At 39.0% G+C, this 27,062-nt stretch overlaps 1 protein-coding gene across 17 annotated transcripts in view; it reads left to right on the forward strand.

Annotated features, from left to right (window-relative positions):
• LOC139751609 (uncharacterized) overlaps positions 1-27,062 on the forward strand; it is a 430,524-nt gene that overhangs the window by 192,766 nt on the left and 210,696 nt on the right. The gene's annotated exons all lie outside the window — the stretch shown is intronic.

Here is a 27,062-nt window from a genome sequence, read left to right on the forward strand (position 1 = left end):
CAAACACTTGGTCCACACATCCTCTACCACTTCAGAAACCACACTGCTTTTCCCCAATCTGATGCTGTGTACATGCCTTCATCCTCTCAATCAGTACCCTCTCATATGATTTTGGAAGAGTGTGTGAGAGGAGAAAGTTGAGAGTGAATGTGAATAAGAGCAAGGTTATTAGGTTTAGTAGGGTTGAGGGACAACTTAATTGGCATATAAGTTAGAGTGGAGAAGAATTGGAGGAAGTGAAGTGTTTTAGATATCTGGGAATGGATTTAGCAGGGGATGGAACCATGGAAGTGGAAGTGAGTCACAAGGTGGGGGAGGGGCAAAGGTTCTGGGAGCGATGAAGAATGTGTGGGAGAGAGCATTGTCTCGGAGAGCAGAAATGGGTATGTGTGAAGGAATGGTAGTTCCAACGACGTTATAAGGTTGTGATGTATGAGGTATAGATAGGGTTGTAGAGAGGAGGGTGGATGTGTTGGAAATGAAATGTTAGAAGACAATATGTGGTGTGAGGTGATTTGATCGATTAAGTAATGAAATAGTAAGAGATGTGTGGTAATAAAAAGAGTGGTTGAGACAGCTAAAGAGGGTGTGTTAAAATGGCTTGGACATATGGAAAGAATGAGTGAGGAAAGCTTGATAGAGAGGATATATGTCAGAGGTGAAGGGAACAAGAAGTAGGAGAACAAATTGGAGGTGGAAGGATGGAGTGAAAAAAATTTTGAGCGATCGGGACCTGAACATACAGGAGGGTGAGAGGCATGCAAGGAATTGAGTGAATGGAATGATGTGGTATACCAGGGTCAACATGCTGTCGATGGACTGAACCAGGGCATGTGAAACTTCTGGGGTAAACCATGAAAAGGTCTGTGGGGCCTGGATGTGGATTGGGTGCATTACACATGACAGCTATAGACTGAGTGGAATGAGCGTGGCCTTTTTTGTCTCTTTTTCCTGGCGCTACCTCGCTGAAGCTCGGGGTAGCAACACTATTTCCTGCGTGGCAGGGTAGCAACTGGAATGGATGAAGGCAAGCAAGTATGAATATGTACACATCTCTATATGTCTGTGTTTGTGTACATATATGTTGATATGTATATGTATGTATATGTGTGTGTATGGGTGTTTATGTATATATATATGTGTACATGAGTGAAAGGGCCATTCTTCATCTGTTTCCTGGTGCTACATTGCTGATGCCGGAAACAGCAAATAAGTATAGTAAAAAATATAAAAAGTAATTTCCCAGGAGTACTCAACAAACTTATGCCTCTGTATCAACATGCATATACCTCTTCATGTTGAAGTGAAGTTTCTGCATATATTTTTATTTTGTTATATTTGATCACCATTTCCCATGTCAACGAGGTAGCGCCAGGAAAGAGACGAGGAATTGCCTATCCACTCATATACACATATATACAGAAACCCCCACACATGCACATATACATACATATACATATCAATATATACACATATACTTACATATATGTATACATGGAGAGAGTGAGTGAGGAATGATTGACAAAGAGGATATATGTGTCAGAGGTGGAGGGAGTGAGGAGAAGTGGGAGACCAAATTGGAGGTGGAAGGATGGAGTGAAAAAGATTTTGAGTGATCGGGGCCTGAACATACAGGAGGGTGAAAGGCGTGCAAGGAATAGAGTGAGTTGGAACGATGTGGTATACCAGGGTCGACGTGCTGTCAATGGATTGAACCAGGGCATGTGAAGCGTCTGGGGCAAACCATGTAAAGTTTTGTGGGACCTGGATGTGGAAAGGAAGCTGAGGTTTTGGTGCATTACACATGACAGCTTGAGACTGGGTGTGAACGAATGTGATGTTTGTTGTCTTTTGCTGGTGCTACCTCAAGCATACATGGGGGTAGGGGGGTGCCATTTTATGTGTGGTGGGGTGGTGGTGGGAATGGATGAAGGCAGCATGTATGAATATGTACATGAGTATATATGTAAATGTCTGTGTATGTATATGTTGAAATTTATAGGTATGTATATGTGCTTGTTCGGGCGTTATATGTATACATGTGTATGTGGGTGGGTTGGGCCATCCTTTCATCTGTTTTCTTGCACTACCTTGCTAACGCGGGAGAAAGACAAAGTATAATAAGAAAAAATGAAAAAATACACATACACAGACATATACCTATATACACATGTATATATTTGTACTCGCTTGCTTTCATTCATTCCTGGTGCTTTTCTGCCCTTAAGGAAACAGCATCATTACCCCCTGCTTCAATGAGTTAGTGCCAGGAAACAGACAAAAAAAAAGGCCACACCTGCTCTTACTCAGTCTCTAGCTGTCATATGTAATGCACTAAAACCACAGTTCCCTATCCACATCTAGGCCCCACAGACCTTTCCATGGTTTACCCCACATGTTTGACATTCCCTGGTTCAGTCTGTTGCCAGCACATTGACCCCAGTGTACCACATCATTCCAATTCACTCTATTCCTTGCATGCTTCTCACCCTCCTGTATGTTCAGGCCCCGATTACTCAAAATCTTTCTCACTCCATCCATCCACCTCCAATTTGGTCTCCTGCTTCTCCTTACTCCCTCCACCTCTGAAACATATATCCTCTTTGTCAATCTTTCCTCACTCATTCTCTCTATATGTCCAAACCATTTCAACCCACACTCTTCTGCTCTCTCAACCACACTCTTTTTATTACCACTCATCTCTAACCCTTTCATTACTTACTCGATCAAACCACCTCACATCACATATTGTCCTCAAACATTTCATTTCCAACACATCCTCCCTCCTCCGTACTACCCTATCTACATAACCCATGCCTTGCAACCATATAATATTATTGGAACTACAATATTTCTTCAAACATACCCATTTTTGCTCTAAAATAAAGCTCACTCTTTCCACACATTCTTCATTGCTCCCAGAACCTCTACCCCCTCCTCCTCCCTATGACTTACACTAACATGGTTCCATTTGCTGCCAAGTCCACTCCCAGATATCTAAAACTTCCTTTCTTTCAATTAATAACTTTGCTCTTATTCACTTTTACTTCAACTATCTCCTTTCACAACTTTTCTGAACTTAGTCAACAACTTCTACAGTTTCTCACTCAAATCAGCCACCAGTGCTGTATCATCTGTAAACAGGAATTGACTTGCTTCCCAGGCCCTCTCATCCCCAACAGACTGCATACTTGCCTCTTTCTCCAAAACCCTTTATTTACCTCCTTAGCCACCTGATCCATAGACAAATTAAAATCCATGGTGACATCACACACCGCTGCTGCACGCTGACCTTCACTGGGAACCAATCACTCTCTCTTCCTAATTGTACACATGCCTTCCACCCTTAATAAAAACTTTTCACTGCTTGTAGCCGCATACCTCCCACACCATATACTCCTATGACCTTCTGCAAAGCATCTCTATCAACCCTATCATATACCTTCTCCAGATCCATAAATGCCAAATACAAATCCATCTGTTTTCTAATTGTTTCTCACATACATTCTTCCTAGGAAACACCTGATCCTCACATCCTCTGCCACTTCAAAAACCACACCTGTCCTCCCTGGTCTGATGCTCTGTACGTGCCTTCACCCTCTCACTAAATACCCTCCTGTACAGTTTTCCAGGTAGACTCAACAAACCTATGCCTCTTTAGTTTGAACACTCACCTTTATCCCCTGTGCACATTATGCAAGTGAATCTAACAAATTTTCATGCTGGATTAAACAGTTTTTGTATTAAACCCCAAAAAAGATGATTTGCAAGATGAAAACCCTCACATGTTGATAGATCTGACAAGAAACTGAGGAAGATGCTCTATTTGGATTTGAAAATGAAGGTAATCACCCAGTGTGAAGGAGGAAATAAAGTTAATGTGTTTGCACATGATCTTCAGTTGTCCCATTAGACAGTCTCTGCAATTTTAAAGGACCAATAAAATTTATGTGAAGGCCCATCTACAAAATGGAAAAGTTGTTGATGCTGTGGATGGAAGATCAGATTCAAAAATGTGTACCACTAAACTTACTAACAATTCAAGCAAAGGCTAGAAATCTTTTTTAGACTTTGAAGGAGCAAGCAGGGGAGGATTACATCGAGAACTTCCCGGAAGTCATGTTTGGTTTGATAGATTTAAAAGGAGACATAGCTTACACAACATTAGAGTTACAGGTGAAGCAGCAAGTGGTGATGAAGGAGCTGCAGAAACGTTCATTGAAAGTTTGGATGAATCAATCCATGAACTAAAGAATCTTCAATAAAAGGTAAAAAGAAACAACAGAATCATATGATAAAGCTGGTTAATAAAAAATGAGATGATCATGATAGAAATTGAGTAGGATAAAAGAATGCTGTACAGTTATATGAATTATTCTTTCCATATGTTGGGGAGAATCTGTATACATGAACATGCATATTTACACTTGCAAATTTCTGGTTGTCTCTATGTTTGGTACACTTGGGAACATGGGGTTACACAGAGGAATATTACAGTCAGTCTTAACACTTATGTATTGTATGGTCTTTGAATTTTTTCACATGGAGTAGTGCAGGAGTAAACATTTTCAGGAAAACTACAGCCACTGCCAGTCTGTGGCATCAAGTAAATCCACATAGTAATTGGGATTTTCCTTTGCTACCCTGCTGCTGTGGCATTGTATTTTTCTTGTGCAGTCCTTGATTCTTAGATGGATACTAACCAGCTGATTAGGGAAGACATGGACATGGATATGGAAATATTGTCTGAGATTTGATTGTTTTGTATTTCCCAGCTTCTGTACTTACTGCTCGTAGGATATTTAAAGGCCACAAAGTGTTAAGATCACACTCACAGTCCACTGCCAAAGGCAGTCCTTACCATATTCACAATATCAGCAGTCATTTGGTTATGATATGGATTCCAGCTGTGAATGTTCCCTCATGTTCTCTAAAGGATTTATATAATTTACATTGCTAGAGAGAGAGAGAGAGAGAGAGAGAGAGAGAGAGAGAGACCACACTTTAACTTGGATAGCATTTAAAATGTCATGGAAAATTTTATCAGTTACAACAGTTTTTGAATTAGATAATTTATGGGGTGGCATAGTGTAAGTGCCCCTTCCTCTCTTACCTAGTAACCCTTACCACCTCATCCCACTCCACAACCACCTCAAGCCTTCTCTGGTCACTTTTCACCAAATATTGTAGAAAATTAATTGATGTATTTTGTGGTAAGTAGTTCTTTAGGCAAAGAAAATTAGTGCTTAGGAATGTAAACTCTGTTATACATTAGGTTTCAGTTGCTCATTTAATGACATTTTGCAATGCATTAGGTTTCTCAGGAATGTAGCCTGTTGCTTATATGGGGATAGCTGTATCTGATTATTCCAACAGTCTGTTAGGATTCATCCAAATTCTATAACTACCAGTTATCTATGAGATATCCAGTTATCAGACTTTTAGACCTCAAAATAGAAGTAATGCAGCCTTTCATGAGTTGGCCACTTCATTTGCTGCATTTCTAGCAGCTATACATGCTTTCACTTATTCTGTCACCTCAGAATCTTTTGCTGTGTCTCTTTGTGGGTGCTCTCTTCAATATTGGACTTTTGTCTGTAAAAATAAGTCATCTCTATGGTGTCAGCTAGGATGGGTGCAAGAGCATTGACAAGTTTACTTGGAAAGTGGGAACTGGTTGGTGTTAAGATTTTAGCAGAAACTAAATATTATGAAATTCAGGGAAAAGTGTGCTTAGGGCTACTGTTTGGCATGAGTTTAATGTCAGTAATATTTTAGTGTTGGCTCCTTTTCTCTGACTTGTGTGCTTTAAGATCTTAAGAAAAATTTCTTTTTTTTTTTTTTTTTTTTTTTTTTAGGTAAGTCTATGTGCAATATAGTATTGCACAATTCATTGAGTTTGAGTCTTGTTAGTTTTATATCTTAGTATTTCTTTGATTATTCATAAAAAAATTTATAGGTATCTAACTTTTACAGTTATCTGACATGCTGCAGGTTTCATTTTAGTTGAATAATCAGAATTCACTATTTTGTAACTGCTGTTTGCTTTTTTCCATTTGATGTGATGATACTGTAAGGATGCAGTCAAAATTATTCCTGTGGTAAGTCTGTCCATTTAGGAGGGAAACAGTTTTGTTGTTTCTATTTTGTTAACTTTATAATAATCAGGATTGCAACCCTGGCTGTTAATCTGACACACAAATATCAAGGTTGTAGTAAAGATATATTTTTTGATGGTTTGGTGAAAATGCATCTAGCAAGGGTGTGTTTGTTGAGAGTGAAGTGATGTCTGTCAAGGGTGAAGTGAAATTAGATTTATGATGGGTATTGAAGAAGCATTTGTTGAGGGTGATAATCCACTTGAAGAGGTGAAGTGATTTAGGTTTATTGAGAGTGTAGAGAAGATTCCTTTGCTGTAAGATGTACTGCATTTACTTGTAAATGTTAGCAGTTCTAAGTTACAGTATTGTTGTTCATATTTTTTTCATACATATTCGCCATTTCCCGCACTTGTGAGGTAGCGTTAAGAACAGAGGACTGAGCCTTAAAGGGAATATCCTCACTTGGCCCCCTTCTCTGCTCCTTTTTTTTTTTGGAAAAGTAAAAAACGAGAGGGAAGGATTTCCAGCCCCTCTGCTCCCTCCCCTTTTAGTCGCCTTGTACAACACTCAGGGAGTGTTCTTTCTCCTCTAACCCCAGTGATATTTATTTGATTATTATTTGCACCCACATTGAAAGACACAGCACTTGTTTCCTTTGAATTAGATACAGTATTTTACATCACATATGATGCATAGTTTTGCTTAGGGAATGCATTTGCCAGTACTTTACTAAAACCCAAACTACCCCATTTGACACACTAGTCCCCAGATGACTGTAAAGTGAAATATATATGATTATATATTATTATAGAAAGAAAAGAAATGATATGTCGTTAAGGAACAAAAAGAAGTGAAATCAATCTGTCTATGTATTGAAATCAATATAGATATAGAGGTCTATAGTCAGTGAAACCTGGAAACCCTGGAATGGATTACTTCTTACATGCACAATTTTCTGCTAGATTTGTGCTGTATTTCACATTAATAAGCAAACTCTCAGTGGCTTATTGAAAAAATGAGGGATTGTGCTGAAGAACTGTCGCAGCAATTTGCTGATTAGTTTGATATGGTGTAGCAAAGGAAGTGTGCACCCATATTCTGTATGTATAATAATGGATTATTAAATAAAAAAAAGTTGAATAGATAATTTAAAGATTTGATTTTTATCATTCATTTGGGACAAAAAAACAAGGGAAATGGTGATCTGTAAATAAAGATTAGTGTTTCACTGCCATAGCAGCCAGCAGCGATAGCAAAGCATTGAGAAAGCAGCCTTAACTGTTGTTCTTTTCAGCTGAAACAAGTTTTTCCCCCACTTATCTACCAGTTTGTGAGATTTCAGCATTGAGAAGTGTTGAAACCCGTTTGATGTGAATGAGAATGTCCAGCTTAGTGGACTTTGATACTAAAGCCAAAGCCTTAGGGAGTGTTGAAAATTAGAAAATATGCATGATCATGATCTGTAATTCATTGATGATTTGTGAGTTTTACCTCTATAATGTCTTGAAACACTGCCAAAACAGATAAAAGCTTCCAGCTCATTGATGCTTGGTCTTTTGAGAAGAAATCACCAAGAAACTGTTAGTCTAAAGGTTATATATCAGAAGTAATGTAGGTTAGGCATAGGTGAGTTGTTTGAGAAATCCATTATTTTTTCCTAGTATTCCTTGCTAAATTAGAGGTGCATCTTATGTGTGGTGTGTCTAATATGCCATACAATGCAGTGTTCACAGAAGTTATCGTTAGACATACAATGAAACAGAAAATGATAATAAAGCCTTTGATAAGAATAATCAGAGCAACTTTTATTGAACATGAAGGAGCATGAAAGGAACATAAAAAGCACCAAAAAAGCTTTATCTTAAGTTGAGAGACTGATGAACACTGAGGAGGAACATGACTGTAAACTTTACAATTGAAGGTGCTTTTACAGCTATGGATAAAAATTCCAGTAGCACCAGATGTAGACTTTACCTAAATTTGCTTGATAGTGCCCAAATCCAATTAAATGAGAAACCTACTTTTGAAAAGATATTGTTAATATTGTTGAAGTTGGAGAAAAGTTTAGTACAAGTGATCACTGACAAGTTACTTTTGATTTTTTTTTCATCATTGTGGGTAATTTTTTCACAAATTTTAAAGATCTTTATTCATTAAAGGTAAATCTGGGATGATATGGTCAGTGAAAACATGAATGTGGGCTGGAAAAACTTCAGTAAAACAAAATTTTAAGAAAGTAGAGGGAAATGTATGTGTTGAACAGGAAGCAAAGATCCATTGACAGCACGTCGACCCTGGTATACCACATCATTCCAATTCACTCTATTCCTTGCATGCCTTTCACCTTCCTGTATGTTAACGCCCCAATCGCTCAAAGTCTTTTTCACTCGATCCTTCCACGTCAGATTTAGTCTCCCACTTCTCCTTGTAACATTGTAAGGTTAGGTTAAGTCATATTATTTTTGTCGTGTATTTTGTTTTACATCAGGATTCATCACATTTCATAAAAATTACTATTTATTTCTGGGAATATATTCATTCAGACACAGTTAAGGTAAAATATTTTTGTGATGTAACAGTTTTTAAATGAATGCTTTGTAAAACTTACCATCTAGCTGAGACAGCAGAACCTTGGTTACAGAGGATTTGCCTTTGCATCGGCCCTTTCTCAAGCAGCCTTTGATATTATTGCACGTTGAAATTGTGTTTATACTCTCATTGTCTTGCTTCTTATTTCTTATTTTCCAGAAATATGACAAGTTTGTATATAATACATTGTCATGGTACTTTTGATTTACAAGTTTTCATTTTTGAAAATGCAGAAGACACCAAACAAATGCCAGTACTGGTATTTGCATGTCTTATTTGCCAAAAAAGACCAAACATGCTTGACCCATATTTTCTTCAGCCTAGATTCAAGTAGAAACATGTTCTCAACAAAGTTCAAGCTCCGAGTGATTGAATATGCAAAGCAGACTAACAAGTGTGCAGCAGCAAGGGAATTGAAGGTATCAGAAAATGTTTTTTTTAGAGACTGGAGAAAGGTCTCTGCGTAACTTAAGCATATGCTGAAAAACAAATGCGCTAACAGGGGAAAGTGTAACAAGTGGCCATAGTTGGAAGTTGAAGTGGCGAAGTATGTCGGTGAGAATTGACAGAATGGATATGGTGTTATCCGAGTATCAGTTCAAACCTTTGCCTTGAAACTAGCAAGGAAATTAGGCATCACAGATCTTAAGGAGAGCCATGGTTGGTGTACAAGATTTATGAAAAGAAATGATTTTGCACTGATGGAGAATAGAAATATCACAGCATCTTCCGCAAGACCTTGATGACAAGGACATGAAAAAGCAAGCTTCACAGTTGTGCTATCATATATGGCTGACCACACACAACTGATGCCTATGATAATGTTTAAAAAAAGAAAGTTCCAAGGCAAAAGTTTCCAAAAGGTATAATCATCCATATGCTTGAGAAAGGATGGATGGATGAAGGCAGCATACAAATATGGCAGAAAAAGTCTAGAACTTTCAACTAGGGGAATGCACACAGAGAAAAGTCTTCTTGTTTGGTATATGTTTTGGTCACATGTTGTTGAAAGTGTTACTGCTGGGACTATGAAGGAAAACACTATTGTATGGATGTTTCCATAAACAAACCATTCAAGTATGTGATGAGTTCAAAGTTGAACAAGATGATAGAAGGAGATAAGACACACAAAGGGAAGCAACATCCAAGCTTCATCACTAGCAGCATATGTGAATTGATTGTAGAGACTTGGGACACAATCAGACTAAAGATTGTGTTGAAATCTTGTAAGAAATGTGGGATTTTAATGCTCTTGGGAGAACATAAGATGACTTGTTGTGGAATTATGTGACATTGTGATTCAGGATGAAGTTATTGATGATCCTATGGCTGATGATGGTGATCCATATGATGGTGCTGTTCAAGGAGAGGACTGGAAGGAGCTGTTTAGTGCTGAAGACGATGACAAGGAAAATTATTTTGATGGATTTTAATGAAAATGTTAATGAATATGGTATTGTACGTTTCTTTGGTTTTAAGTTTAAGAAAAGTTTATGTTTTAAATGTTAAATTACAGAGGTATAAGTTTGTTGAGTATTCCTGGTAAATTATATGGGAGGGTATTGATTGAGAGGGTGAAGGCATGTACAGAGCATCAGATTGGGGAAGAGCAGTGTGGTTTCAGAAGTGGTAGAGGATGTGTGGATCAGGTGTTTGCTTTGAAGAATGTATGTGAGAAATACTTAGAAAAGCAAATGGATTTGTATGTAGCATTTATGGATCTGGAGAAGGCATATGATAAGAGTTGATAGAGATGCTCTGTGGAAGGTATTAAGAATATATGGTGTGGGAGGCAAGTTGTTAGAAGCAGTGAAAAGTTTTTATCGAGGAGGTAAGGCATGTGTACGTGTAGGAAGAGAGGAAAGTGATTGGTTCTCAGTGAATGTAGGTTTGCGGCAGGGGTGTGTGATGTCTCCATGGTTGTTTAATTTGTTTATGGATGGGGTTGTTAGGGAGGTGAATGCAAGAGTTTTGGAAAGAGGGACAAGTATGAAGTCTGTTGGGGATGAGAGAGCTTGGGAAGTGAGTCAGTTGTTGTTCGCTGATGATACAGTGCTGGTGGCTGATTCATGTGAGAAACTGCAGAAGCTGGTGACTGAGTTTGGTAAAGTGTGTGAAAGAAGAAAGTTAAGAGTAAATGTGAATAAGAGCAAGGTTATTAGGTACAGTAGGGTTGAGGGTCAAGTCAATTGGGAGGTGAGTTTGAATGGAGAAAAACTGGAGGAAGTGAAGTGTTTTAGATATCTGGGAGTGGATCTGGCAGCGGATGGAACCATGGAAGCGGAAGTGGATCATAGGGTGGGGGAGGGGGCAAATCCAAACCTGCTGCCTTGCCGGCTTTTATCTTCCGCAAAGCTTTTACTACCTCTTCTCTGTTTACCAAATCATTTTCCCTAACCCTCTCACTTTGCACACCACCTCGACCAAAACACCCTATATCTGCCACTCTATCATCAAACACATTCAACAAACCTTCAAAATACTCACTCCATCTCCTTCTCACATCACCACCACTTGTTATCACCTCCCCATTTGCGCCCTTCACTGAAGTTCCCATTTGCTCCCTTGTCTTACGCACTTTATTTACCTCCTTCCAGAACATCTTTTTATTCTCCCTAAAATTTAATGATACTCTCTCATCCCAACTCTCATTTGCCCTCTTTTTCACCTCTTGCACCTTTCTCTTGACCTCCTGTCTCTTTCTTTTATACATCTCCCACTCAGTTGCATTTTTTCCCTGCAAAAATCGTCCAAATGCCTCTCTCTTCTCTTTCACTAATAATCTTACTTCTTCATCCCACCACTCACTACCCTTTCTAACCAACCCACCTCCCACTCTTCTCATGCCACAAGCATCTTTTGCGCAATCCATCACTGATTCCCTAAATACATCCCATTCCTCCCCCACTCCCCTTACTTCCATTGTTCTCACCTTTTTTCCATTCTGTACTCAGTCTCTCTTGGTACTTCCTCACACAAGTCTCCTTCCCAAGCTCACTTACTCTCACCACCCTCTTCACCCCAACATTCACTCTTCTTTTCTGAAAACCCATACAAATCTTCACCTTAGCCTCCACAAGATAATGATCAGACATCCCTCCAGTTGCACCTCTCAGCACATTAACATCCAAAAGTCTCTCTTTCGCGCTCCTGTCAATTAACACGTAATCCAATAATGCTCTCTAGCCATCTCTCCTACTTACATACGTATACTTATGTATATCTCGCTTTTTAAACCAGGTATTCCCAATCACAGGTCCTTTTTCAGCACATAAATCTACAAGCTCTTCACCATTTCCATTTACAACACTGAACACCCCATGTATACCAATTATTCCCTCAACTGCCACATTACTCACCTTTGCATTCAAATCACCCATCACTATAACCCGGTCTCGTGCATCAAAACCACTAACACACTCATTCAGCTGCTCCCAAAACACTTGCCTCTCATGATCTTTCTTCTCATGCCCAGGTGCATATGCACCAATAATCACCCATCTCTCTCCATCAACTTTCAGTTTTGCCCATATTAATCGAGAATTTACTTTCTTACATTCTATCACATACTCCCACAACTCCTGTTTCAGGAGCACTGCTACTCCTTCCCTTGCTCTTGTCCTCTCACTAACCCCTGACTTTACTCCCAAGACATTCCCAAACCACTCTTCCCCTTTACCCTTGAGCTTCGTTTCACTCAGAGCCAAAACATCCAGGTTCCTTTCCTCAAACATACTACCTATCTCTCCTTTTTTCACCTCTTGGTTACATCCACACACATATAGGCACCCCAGTCTGAGCCTTCGAGGAGGATGAGCACTCCCCGCATGACTCCTTCTTCTGTTTCCCATTTTAGAAAGTTAAAAAATACAAGGAGGGGAGGATTTCTGGCCCCCCACTCCCGTCCCCTCTAATCGCCTTCTACGACACGCGAGGAATGCGTGGGATGTATTCTTTCATCCCTATCCCCAGGGATAATATATATATTTATACATATATATATACATACACATACACACGCACATATACATACACACACACACACACACACACACACACATATATATATATATATATATATATATATATATATATATATATATATATATATATATATATATATATATTATCCCTGGGGATAGGGGATTAAGAATACTTCCCACGTATTCCCTGCGTGCCGTAGAAGGCGACTAAAAGGGGAGGGAGCGGGGGGCTGGAAATCCTCCCCTCTCGTTTTTTTTTTAATGTTCCAAAAGAAGGAACAGAGGGGGCCAGGTGAGGATATTCCAAAAAAGGCCCAGTCCTCTGTTCCTAACGCTACCTCGCTAACGCGGGAAATGGCGAATAGTTTAAAAGAAAAAAAAATATATATATATATATATATATATATATATATATATATATATTTTTCATTTTTTTATTTTGCTTTGTCGCTGTCTCCCGCGTTATCGAGGTAGCGCAAGGAAACAGACAAAAGAATGGCCCAACTCAACCACATACACAACACATGTACATACATACACGTCCACACACGCAAATATACATACCTATACATCTCAATGTACACATATATATACACACACAGACATATACATATATACACATGTACATAATTCATAGTCTGCCTCTATTCATTCATATCGCCACCTCACCACACATGAAATAACAACCCCCTCACCCCTCATGTGTGAGAGGTAGCACTAGGAAAAGACAACAAACACCACATTGACAGCACGTCGACCCTGGTATACCACATCATTCCAATTCACTCTATTCCTTGCATGCCTTTCACCTTCCTGTATGTTAACGCCCCAATCGCTCAAAGTCTTTTTCACTCGATCCTTCCACGTCAGATTTAGTCTCCCACTTCTCCTTGTAACATTGTAAGGTTAGGTTAAGTCATATTATTTTTGTCGTGTATTTTGTTTTACATCAGGATTCATCACATTTCATAAAAATTACTATTTATTTCTGGGAATATATTCATTCAGACACAGTTAAGGTAAAATATTTTTGTGATGTAACAGTTTTTAAATGAATGCTTTGTAAAACTTACCATCTAGCTGAGACAGCAGAACCTTGGTTACAGAGGATTTGCCTTTGCATCGGCCCTTTCTCAAGCAGCCTTTGATATTATTGCACGTTGAAATTGTGTTTATACTCTCATTGTCTTGCTTCTTATTTCTTATTTTCCAGAAATATGACAAGTTTGTATATAATACATTGTCATGGGACTTTTGATTTACAAGTTTTCATTTTTGAAAATGCAGAAGACACCAAACAAATGCCAGTACTGGTATTTGCATGTCTTATTTGCCAAAAAAGACCAAACATGCTTGACCCATATTTTCTTCAGCCTAGATTCAAGTAGAAACACGTTCTCAACAAAGTTCAAGCTCCGAGTGATTGAATATGCAAAGCAGACTAACAAGTGTGCAGCAGCAAGGGAATTGAAGGTATCAGAAAATGTTTTTTTTAGAGACTGGAGAAAGGTCTCTGCGTAACTTAAGCATATGCTGAAAAACAAATGCGCTAACAGGGGAAAGTGTAACAAGTGGCCATAGTTGGAAGTTGAAGTGGCGAAGTATGTCGGTGAGAATTGACAGAATGGATATGGTGTTATCCGAGTATCAGTTCAAACCTTTGCCTTGAAACTAGCAAGGAAATTAGGCATCACAGATCTTAAGGAGAGCCATGGTTGGTGTACAAGATTTATGAAAAGAAATGATTTTGCACTGATGGAGAATAGAAATATCACAGCATCTTCCGCAAGACCTTGATGACAAGGACATGAAAAAGCAAGCTTCACAGTTGTGCTATCATATATGGCTGACCACACACAACTGATGCCTATGATAATGTTTAAAAAAAGAAAGTTCCAAGGCAAAAGTTTCCAAAAGGTATAATCATCCATATGCTTGAGAAAGGATGGATGGATGAAGGCAGCATACAAATATGGCAGAAAAAGTCTAGAACTTTCAACTAGGGGAATGCACACAGAGAAAAGTCTTCTTGTTTGGTATATGTTTTGGTCACATGTTGTTGAAAGTGTTACTGCTGGGACTATGAAGGAAAACACTATTGTATGGATGTTTCCATAAACAAACCATTCAAGTATGTGATGAGTTCAAAGTTGAACAAGATGATAGAAGGAGATAAGACACACAAAGGGAAGCAACATCCAAGCTTCATCACTAGCAGCATATGTGAATTGATTGTAGAGACTTGGGACACAATCAGACTAAAGATTGTGTTGAAATCTTGTAAGAAATGTGGGATTTTAATGCTCTTGGGAGAACATAAGATGACTTGTTGTGGAATTATGTGACATTGTGATTCAGGATGAAGTTATTGATGATCCTATGGCTGATGATGGTGATCCATATGATGGTGCTGTTCAAGGAGAGGACTGGAAGGAGCTGTTTAGTGCTGAAGACGATGACAAGGAAAATTATTTTGATGGATTTTAATGAAAATGTTAATGAATATGGTATTGTACGTTTCTTTGGTTTTAAGTTTAAGAAAAGTTTATGTTTTAAATGTTAAATTACAGAGGTATAAGTTTGTTGAGTATTCCTGGTAAATTATATGGGAGGGTATTGATTGAGAGGGTGAAGGCATGTACAGAGCATCAGATTGGGGAAGAGCAGTGTGGTTTCAGAAGTGGTAGAGGATGTGTGGATCAGGTGTTTGCTTTGAAGAATGTATGTGAGAAATACTTAGAAAAGCAAATGGATTTGTATGTAGCATTTATGGATCTGGAGAAGGCATATGATAAGAGTTGATAGAGATGCTCTGTGGAAGGTATTAAGAATATATGGTGTGGGAGGCAAGTTGTTAGAAGCAGTGAAAAGTTTTTATCGAGGAGGTAAGGCATGTGTACGTGTAGGAAGAGAGGAAAGTGATTGGTTCTCAGTGAATGTAGGTTTGCGGCAGGGGTGTGTGATGTCTCCATGGTTGTTTAATTTGTTTATGGATGGGGTTGTTAGGGAGGTGAATGCAAGAGTTTTGGAAAGAGGGACAAGTATGAAGTCTGTTGGGGATGAGAGAGCTTGGGAAGTGAGTCAGTTGTTGTTCGCTGATGATACAGTGCTGGTGGCTGATTCATGTGAGAAACTGCAGAAGCTGGTGACTGAGTTTGGTAAAGTGTGTGAAAGAAGAAAGTTAAGAGTAAATGTGAATAAGAGCAAGGTTATTAGGTACAGTAGGGTTGAGGGTCAAGTCAATTGGGAGGTGAGTTTGAATGGAGAAAAACTGGAGGAAGTGAAGTGTTTTAGATATCTGGGAGTGGATCTGGCAGCGGATGGAACCATGGAAGCGGAAGTGGATCATAGGGTGGGGGAGGGGGCAAATCCAAACCTGCTGCCTTGCCGGCTTTTATCTTCCGCAAAGCTTTTACTACCTCTTCTCTGTTTACCAAATCATTTTCCCTAACCCTCTCACTTTGCACACCACCTCGACCAAAACACCCTATATCTGCCACTCTATCATCAAACACATTCAACAAACCTTCAAAATACTCACTCCATCTCCTTCTCACATCACCACCACTTGTTATCACCTCCCCATTTGCGCCCTTCACTGAAGTTCCCATTTGCTCCCTTGTCTTACGCACTTTATTTACCTCCTTCCAGAACATCTTTTTATTCTCCCTAAAATTTAATGATACTCTCTCATCCCAACTCTCATTTGCCCTCTTTTTCACCTCTTGCACCTTTCTCTTGACCTCCTGTCTCTTTCTTTTATACATCTCCCACTCAGTTGCATTTTTTCCCTGCAAAAATCGTCCAAATGCCTCTCTCTTCTCTTTCACTAATAATCTTACTTCTTCATCCCACCACTCACTACCCTTTCTAACCAACCCACCTCCCACTCTTCTCATGCCACAAGCATCTTTTGCGCAATCCATCACTGATTCCCTAAATACATCCCATTCCTCCCCCACTCCCCTTACTTCCATTGTTCTCACCTTTTTTCCATTCTGTACTCAGTCTCTCTTGGTACTTCCTCACACAAGTCTCCTTCCCAAGCTCACTTACTCTCACCACCCTCTTCACCCCAACATTCACTCTTCTTTTCTGAAAACCCATACAAATCTTCACCTTAGCCTCCACAAGATAATGATCAGACATCCCTCCAGTTGCACCTCTCAGCACATTAACATCCAAAAGTCTCTCTTTCGCGCTCCTGTCAATTAACACGTAATCCAATAATGCTCTCTAGCCATCTCTCCTACTTACATACGTATACTTATGTATATCTCGCTTTTTAAACCAGGTATTCCCAATCACAGGTCCTTTTTCAGCACATAAATCTACAAGCTCTTCACCATTTCCATTTACAACACTGAACACCCCATGTATACCAATTATTCCCTCAACTGCCACATTACTCACCTTTGCATTCAAATCACCCATCACTATAACCCGGTCTCGTGCATCAAAACCACTAACACACTCATTCAGCTGCTCCCAAAACACTTGCCTCTCATGATCTTTCTTCTCATGCCCAGGTGCATATGCACCAATAATCACCCATCTCTCTCCATCAACTTTCAGTTTTGCCCATATTAATCGAGAATTTACTTTCTTACATTCTATCACATACTCCCACAACTCCTGTTTCAGGAGCACTGCTACTCCTTCCCTTGCTCTTGTCCTCTCACTAACCCCTGACTTTACTCCCAAGACATTCCCAAACCACTCTTCCCCTTTACCCTTGAGCTTCGTTTCACTCAGAGCCAAAACATCCAGGTTCCTTTCCTCAAACATACTACCTATCTCTCCTTTTTTCACCTCTTGGTTACATCCACACACATATAGGCACCCCAGTCTGAGCCTTCGAGGAGGATGAGCACTCCCCGCGTGACTCCTTCTTCTGTTTCCCATTTTAGAAAGTTAAAAAATACAAGGAGGGGAGGATTTCTGGCCCCCCACTCCCGTCCCCTCTAATCGCCTTCTACGACACGCGAGGAATGCGTGGGATGTATTCTTTCATCCCTATCCCCAGGGATAATATATATATTTATACATATATATATACATACACATACACACGCACATATACATACACACACACACACACACACACACACACACATATATATATATATATATATATATATATATATATATATATATATATATATATATATATATATATATATATTATCCCTGGGGATAGGGGATTAAGAATACTTCCCACGTATTCCCTGCGTGCCGTAGAAGGCGACTAAAAGGGGAGGGAGCGGGGGGCTGGAAATCCTCCCCTCTCGTTTTTTTTTTAATGTTCCAAAAGAAGGAACAGAGGGGGCCAGGTGAGGATATTCCAAAAAAGGCCCAGTCCTCTGTTCCTAACGCTACCTCGCTAACGCGGGAAATGGCGAATAGTTTAAAAGAAAAAAAATATATATATATATATATATATATATATATATATATATATATATTTTTCATTTTTTTATTTTGCTTTGTCGCTGTCTCCCGCGTTATCGAGGTAGCGCAAGGAAACAGACAAAAGAATGGCCCAACTCAACCACATACACAACACATGTACATACATACACGTCCACACACGCAAATATACATACCTATACATCTCAATGTACACATATATATACACACACAGACATATACATATATACACATGTACATAATTCATAGTCTGCCTCTATTCATTCATATCGCCACCTCACCACACATGAAATAACAACCCCCTCACCCCTCATGTGTGAGAGGTAGCACTAGGAAAAGACAACAAACACCACATTCGTTCACACTCAGTTTTTAGCTGTCATGTAATAATGCACCGAAACCACAGCTCCCTTTCCACATCCAGGCCCCACAGAACATTACATGGTTTACCCCAAACGCTTCACATGCCCTGGTTCAATCCATTGACAGCATGTCGACCCCGGTATACAACATCATTCCAATTCACTCTATTCCTTGCACGCCTTTCACCCTCCTGCATGTTCAGGCCCTGAACACTCAAAATCTTTTTCACTTCATCTTTCCACCTCCAATTTGGTCTCCCACTTATCGTTCCCTCCACCTCTGACACATATATCCTCTTGATCAATCTTTCCTCACTCATTCTCTCCATGTGACCAAACCATTTCAAAACACCCTCTTCTGCTCTCTCAACCACACTCTTTTTACTACCACGCATCTCTGTTACCCTTTCATTACTTACTCTATCAAACCACCTCACACCACATATTGTCCTCAAACATTTCATTTTCAGCACATTCACCCTCCTGCACACAACTCTATCCATAGCCCATGCCCCACAACCATATAACATTGTTGGAACCACTATTCCTTCAAACATACCCATTTTTGCTTTCCGAGGTAATGTTCTCGACTTCCACACATTCTTCAATGCTCCCAGAACTTTCGCCCCCTTCCCCACCCTATGATTCACTTCCGCTTCCATGGTTCCATCCGCTGCCAAATCCACTCCCAGATATCTAAAACACTTCACTTCCTACAGTTTTTTTCCATTTGAACTTACCTCCCAATTGACGTGACCCTCAACCCTACTGTACCTAATAACCTTGCTCTTATTCACATTTACTCTTAACTTTCTTCTTTCACACACTTTACCAAACTCAGTCACCAGCTTCTGCAGTTTCTAACATGAATCAGCCACCAGCACTGTATCATCAGCGAACAACAACTGACTCACTTCCCATGCTCTCTCATCCACAACAGACTGCATACTTGCCCCTCTTTCCAAAACTCTTGCATTCACCTCCCTAACAACTCCATCCATAAGCAAATTAAACAACCATGGAGACATCACACACCCCTGCCGCAAACCTACATTCACTGAGAACCAATCACTTTCTTCTCTTTCTACACGTACACATGCCTTACATCCTCGATAAAAACTTTTCAGTGCTTCTAACAACTTGCCTCCCACACCATATATTCTTAATACCTTCCACAGAGCATCTCTATCAACTCTAGCATATGCTTTCTCCAGATTCATAAATGCTACATACAAATCCATTTGCCTTTCTAAGTATTTCTTACATACATTCTTCAAAGCAAACACCTGATCCACACATCCTCTATCACTCCTGAAACCACACTAGTCTTCTCCAATCTGATGCTCTGTACATGTGTTCACCCTCTCAATCAGTACCCTCCCATATAATTTCCCAGGAATACTCAACAAACTTATACCTCTGTAATTTGAGCACTCACTTTTATCCCCTTTGCTTTTGTACAATGGCACTATGCAAGCATTCTGCCAATCCTCAGGCACCTCACCATGAGTCATACATACATTAAATAACCTTACCAACCAGTCAACAATACACTCACCCCTTTTTTGATAAATTCCACTGCTGGAAACACTCCCCTCCTTGTATTTCATCTTTCTAAAAGGGGAAACAGAAGAAGGAGTCACACATGTAGTGCTCATCCTCCTCGAAGGCTCAGATTGGGGTGTCTAAATATGTGTGGACGTAACCAAGGTGAGAAAAAAGGAGAGATAGGTAGTATGTTTGAGGAAAGGAACCTGGATGTTTTGGCTCTGAGTGAAACGAACCTCAAGGGTAAAGGGGAAGAGTGGTTTGGGAATGTCTTGGGAGTAAAGTGGAGGGTTAGTGAGAGGACAAGAGCAAGGGAAGGAGTAGCACTACTCCTGAAACAGGAGTGGTGGGAGTATGTGATAGAGTGTAAGAAAGTAAATTCTAGATTGATATGGGTAAAACTGAAAGTTGATGGAGAGAGATGGGTGATTATTGGTGGATATGCACCTGAGCATGAGAAGAAAGTTCATGAGACGCAAGTGTTTTGGGAGCAGCTGAGTGAGTGTGTTAGTAGTTTTGATGCAGGAGGGTGAAAGGAGTGCAAGGAATAGAGTGAATTGGAACGATGTGGTATACCGGGGTCGACGTGCTGTCAGTGGATTGAACCAGGGCATGTGAAGCATCTGGGGTAAACCATGGAAAGTTCTGTGGGGCCTGGATATGGAAAGGGAGCTGTGGTTTCGGTGCATTATTACATGACAGCTAGAGACTGAGTGTGAATGAATGGGGCCTTTGTTGTCTTTTCCTAGCGCTACCTTGCACACATGAGGGGGGAGGGGTTGTTATTTCATGTGTGGCAAGGTGGCGATGGGAATGAATAAAGGCAGACAGTATGAATTATGTACATGTGTATATATGTATATGTCTGTGTGTGTGTATATATATATATGTATTTATGAGATGTATAGGTATGTATATTTGCGTGTGTGGACGTGTATGTATATACATGTGTATGTGGTTGGGTTGGGCCATTCTTTCGTTTGTTTCCTTGCGCTACCTCGCTAACACGGGAGACAACGACAAAGCAAAATGAATAGAAATATAATATGAAACATTATGGAATGCCATGTGGAAAAACTTTAAAACGTTTAATTTCTGTCCTGATTTTGTTCCATCTCATTACCTGTATATATTTGAAAGATTAGGGAATGCACTGTCAAGAACTAAAAATTTTTGGGACAGATATCTGCAAAATGTACCCTACCATGTAAGTTATTGTTAGGCTACTTTGGCCTACAGGATATTGAAGTGCGTGACTGATAAGAGGAACAACAATGTAACTTTTTGACACACTGAGTTGTGAAAGGAGACATACCTACTGTGTCGCTGAATATGGCTTCTGCTGATTGATACCTCTCAAATCTCCTTTTGGAAAGATAGAGGAGGCATTAGATGATTTAGTGCATGGCTCACAAATAAGCATCATCTGCTCTGTATATTTATAAGCAATAAATGGCCAAGGTATATTGTTGATACAAGCATATGATACTCTCAAAATGAAAACATGGAACATCTGGTCACTGAGACTACTGTTTCTAATGGTATAATCACCAGTAACCTGCCTCTGTGTGCCTCAGGTTGACTTGAGAGAACAGTGTTCTTTCTTTACTCTTCCAGGCTGCCTCTTCGTTTTGGAAACATCCCCCCCGGCTTTGTATTTCTTCAAGATGGTTGGTTCTAACCTTTTGTTAAGGAGAAGAATGCCCAAATTCTTGTTTTTATGCAAAAAGAACAGAAAATATGGGTGCATGTGAGATTTGTAGGTGTACTGGTGCTCAGAATGCATGATTAGGCTGCTGCTTCCTGCAACACTTCATTAGTACCTCGCCTCATTCAGGATATTAAGACCCTGCAGCCCTAAAATGATGATGTTTGTTGAAAATTTTGGGAACCTTGCCAGTTCCATGCCCAGACATCTGCAGTTGATAATCAAGTCCAAAGAAGAGATGACAGAATAGAAAATGTGAAAGTGTGACAGTGCTTTTGGTAATGTATGGAGAGGGAGACAAGGTTTTTAAGAATCTGAAGACAAGAAGTAGAATACTGCACTATACATTAAAATTTTGCTTCCTTAGAATTTAGATTTGGGTTTTAATAACATCATATGTGGGCTAAGTTGAAGAATGAAAAAAGTACAGAACATCGAAAGAAACAAACCCCATCATACCTTGAAGAAGAAATTTAAAGGACCTTTTAAGTAATAATATTTGCTGACTTTGCTTTCCTCAGGCATAAGAGAGCAACAGTTATGTCCACTAATGTTACATTTAACAAACCTTCAAGGCATAGAAGGGAAATTAATGTTGATCCCCTTCAGGACAATTATACTCTCTCATTTAGAATACTGTACTATTATGTGGCAGCATTACCTTCACATTTTAAGGCAGGTGAAATTGCAGAGTTAGAAGATATGCAAAGATCTTTTTTAGTCTTCATTTACATTAGTGAACACTTAAACTACTGGAAATGTTGATGTTTGATTCTCCCTAGCTTTGACAGAGAACTATATCATAGATTTATATTCTGAATCATGTAAAGCATAGTTTCCAATTAGTATTGGAAAATAGTTATCTTTTGGCATGATAGGCATGGAAATTGAAGATGTGTGGTAAATATATGTAGGAATAGATTAAATATCCATAATTATTCACAGTTGAAGCTATTACTTTTTCAGGATATTTTTTTATGTAATAACTAGATCCTGTCCATTCAAATAAGAATGTTAAACTTCCCAATTTACCGCGTACATTGCATTCTGTCATTAACCCTTTCGGGGCTATTGGCATTCATATATGCTTATGTAGCAAGGTGAGATTGGGTCAGTCTACTTTAATTTCCCCACATAAGATTGAAGTCCACTCACATACTAAGGTCTGTTGGCCGGCCTTTGATGACATCTCATAATAAGGACAAGTCATTGGAGCAGCCTGCAGGCCCCCAGTAATCTGCAAGTAACCTTGGTCAGCAGTTGTGCACCTTCTTTTGGCAGTTATCATGTCTGAGGTGCCCACAACTGTGCCCACGCTGTCAGAACAGAATAACCTTAAAGATTTAGATTGCTTGGGACCTTGGCCTTTCCAAATCTTGAAGTGAATGAGCAGAAATTTTGTGTACAGTGTATACAAGTGCAATGTATGGAGACTTAAAAGTCAATAAACTTCAAATAGATGAAGAATTAAGGACTGCAGTACAAGTCAATCAAGACTTTCTTGCTTAATGCCAGCTTTTTAAATGTTCTTTCTTTGTTTCATCTTTGATGAAAGGAAAGCCGATTACTCCAAAAGAAATCCAAATAGGAAAAAAATTAACAAAATTTTATAGTCACCCTTCTTTACAGATATATAATGCATTAGAATATGGTTGCCACTTGTGCAATGTTCAAGAGAAAATGTAGCCGTAAGATAAGAGAGGTAATCAAAGTATTATTGTTCTGATTCAAGATGGCATGAACACACATATTATTCTTAACTTATGCAACTACTCATTATGTTTGCATTATGAAATTTAAATGTAGTCCAAAAGATATTTTGATAAGCAAGCTGTTTATTATCTCAGGTGCTTTTATATAGTGTATTTGGTATAAAATGTTCAACAATTTCTTTTAGTTATTGATGATAGATTGAGCCATAAGTGCTGTTGTGAACATGTAGCAATTCGTGCACATGTTTTGCACATTTATTGAAAAAGGTGCTTTATACAAAAATAATTTTTTGATGTAATTGAATGCTCAATAATACTTCAGCTGACATTAGGTAGGTCGCTATTTTAAATGCTTTGGTATCAACATGGCCATTTATTAACAAATCCTGTAACCAAGAATGTGTTTGAGTGGATGACAAAATTATTACCTTTAATCATATTTGAATATTACATGAAGTTGTGACCACCAGTAAATTTTGTATTTGTTAGTGGTAACAGCATAGTGATGTTCTTACCATTTATAAATGTCATATTGTCTTAGTGGTAACAGCATAGTTAGGTTGTTATTTTGCTTGTTATAAAAGCCTGTTGCAATATTATGATATGACAAGTGGTAAAACATATTTGTTTAATGGAATTGTCAATAGATGGCATTTTTGATTCCAAAACACTGAAAAATTGCAAACCTTCCTGATGTCAGGTGATGATGTGTTACTGAACTTACGATCACTGATTTAAAGGTTATGTATAGAACACCTCCTTTCTATATAAAGATATGCAAAACATTGGCAATTGGTATCAGTAGGTAACAGCACTTTATAGCTATATTGAAATGGAGATGTACCCTCTGAACCAGTGGAGCCAGCTACCAAACACTGGGTTATGATAGCTACCTTTCCTGATTACCTATTGTACCTTATAAAGCTAATGAAGTATTGTTACTACATTAGTTCTTGATGATGATAATGGTTGTTAGCTGAGAATGCTTACATAGTTGATAGTGACAGTGTGTGGATGCCTGGGTTGGTTACTTGTTTGTAGCTGTGATTAGGCCTGTCAGAAGGCTAACTATGGTTTTCAGATGTTACAAACAGCCAATCTAAAAATTATTTATGTATGATTAGTATAATAAAGTATGTTAATTATTACTTTTGTTTTTCTGGAGGTGTATTGATGTTAAGTGAATAGAAAATTGTTGGTTTTGTAAGAGGTTTCCAAAGGGTCTGGAATGTAACCACTATTCTTCTGGAAGGATGAACTTCAGTTAATGATGTTAAGCAAGGAATACATGTTGTACCATAAAGGAAAGTTCAAAAGACTGGTTAGATTGTCATTTTGCAGGCTGTCAAAATTTCTGAATTTTGTAGAATTTTCCAAGAAAAGAAGGGAAGATGGAAAGAGTATTATGAAGAACTGATGAATATGGGAGAAGGGGAGGCAGCAGTTGTTACATGCATGGGTATGGAGGAGGGAAGGAAGAGGATATGATTGCAGGGGTCTGTAGCAAAACGGGAGGTAAGAAGGGCAATAATGAGGCGGAAGGTAGAAAAAAGGCACCTGGAGTGGATGGGATTGCAGCTGAATTACAGCTGATTACAGCTGCATCTTATATGTAATTTAGCTTGGAAACAGAAGGTTGTGCCTGAGGTTTGGGTGAAAGCTATTATTGTTCCTTTATTCAAAGGAAAAGATGTGAAGGATGTATTTAGCAATTATAGGGGAATAAGTCTATTAAGTATACCAGGAAAAGTGCATACATGAATAATAATTGACAGAGTAAGGGAAGTGACTGAATGCAGAATAAGTGAAGAGCAAGTGGGTTTTAGGAAAGGTAGGGGATGTGAGGATCAGATTTTTATTGTAAAAATAACCATGGAAAAGTATTGAGCAAAAGTTAAGAAGTATGTCACTATTATGCATCTAGAGAAAGCATATGACAAGAGTCGATTGGAACGCTTTAAGGGATGGGTCAAGGATATATGGTATAGGGGAAACTGGTGGATGGTGTGAAGGCCTTCTGTAGAGAGTAAATGCATGTGTAAGAGTGGATGGAGAGCCGAGCAAGTTTTGGGATACATGTAGGTGTGAGGCAGGGCTGTGTGATGTTACCGTGACTTTTTAATGTATATACATGGATAGAGTGATAAAAGAGAGGAAACCAAAAGTAGGGAAAATGGGTGCAGAGATGGAGTGTGGCGGTGAGATATGGTGGTTAGTGACAAGCCTCTTTGCGAATGATACCATGTTGTTTGTGGAGAGTGACAAGGAGTTGCAGAAGGTTGTAAGAGTCTTTTATGTTGTAAGTAAGCGTAGGATATTGAAGGTAAATGTAAGTAAAAGTAAAGTAATGGTATTTGAAAGGAAATTGAGTGAAAGTATAGATTTTGTAAAACCATGTAGAGTGAAAGAATAAAGTGTACTAAATTGTGCAGTGGATATGGGGGTGGAGGAAGACTGGAAGAAGTGAGGGAATTTAAGTACCTGGGAGCTGTCTTTTGGTAAGTGTGGTGATGTGGAAGGATAGATAAGGGAGAGTAGTAGGGTAGATGAGTCATTGGGTTCCTTAATAGAATAATGAAGGGTAGAGATGTAAGTGTGGAAGTGAAGAGAGGATTAAGGGATAGCATAGTCCTCCCAACCCTGACCTGAGTTGAGATGGCTAGATGGAATGAAGAAAGAAATTAGAGTATGAGATATGTAGTATGAAAATGAATACAAAAGGAATGAATTGTGAAGTGGTAGAATGAGTGAAACATAATGCTTTGAGGTGGTTTGGGCATATGGAAGGAATGCAAGACTGGGAGTTTATAAGGAGAGTGTAAGGTAGTACAATTAAAGGGGTTGGTGTGAGTGGAAGACCACCTGTGACATGGGCAAATAGGGTGGAAGAATACTGGAAGGAGAGAAACGGAAGAAGAATGCATGGAATGGTGTGTGCGAGGGAGGCATGTAAGGACAGGGATAAGTGGAATCCTTTTGCCATGGCCACCCCTTGATGGGAGTACCCAGAGGGAATTGGTATCAGAGATACAGATAGATAGATTTAGAGGTTCCTGAACTTAAGCAATACAAATTTTAGAGGTTTTATAGGGTTTCTGCCCCTCATCATATGAGAAAAAGTTGAAGTTAATTGCTCAATTAAGATTGACCACTCAGGTATTCATTGTGCCCTTCATGAATAAGGAATGGTTAAGGCTGATTCCTAAGGAAAAAACTATAGGTTTAGTGTACCCACTAATGAATAACATAAAAGGATTTTGATTTTCTTTTTCCTCATGGGAGGATAAGAAATATCACTTTCACACCAAAAAGGTTAAGAATACTGTATAGACTGTTCGTTGGAGAAATGTAACAATTGCCTAAACATGAGCTTACAAATTATGCCAGACCAGCCCTCATGTTGTGGTTTCCTTGGCCTGTAGTGGCTCCAACATCCTGAGTGAGCAGAGGAATTACAAAGCATCTTGTTCAGAGAATGAGCCATAGGGGTAGATAAGTTTCCAAGACAAATTTAAGGTAAGGTAAGATGTTCGATTCTGTAGCATTTTATGATGCAACAGAGAAAACCATGGAAGGAATGGAATGATAAGGAATCATGAGAAAGGAAGAACATGAAATAACAAGGAATC

This window comes from Panulirus ornatus, chromosome 11, assembly GCF_036320965.1.
Source record: "Panulirus ornatus isolate Po-2019 chromosome 11, ASM3632096v1, whole genome shotgun sequence".
Taxonomy (NCBI): domain Eukaryota; kingdom Metazoa; phylum Arthropoda; class Malacostraca; order Decapoda; family Palinuridae; genus Panulirus; species Panulirus ornatus.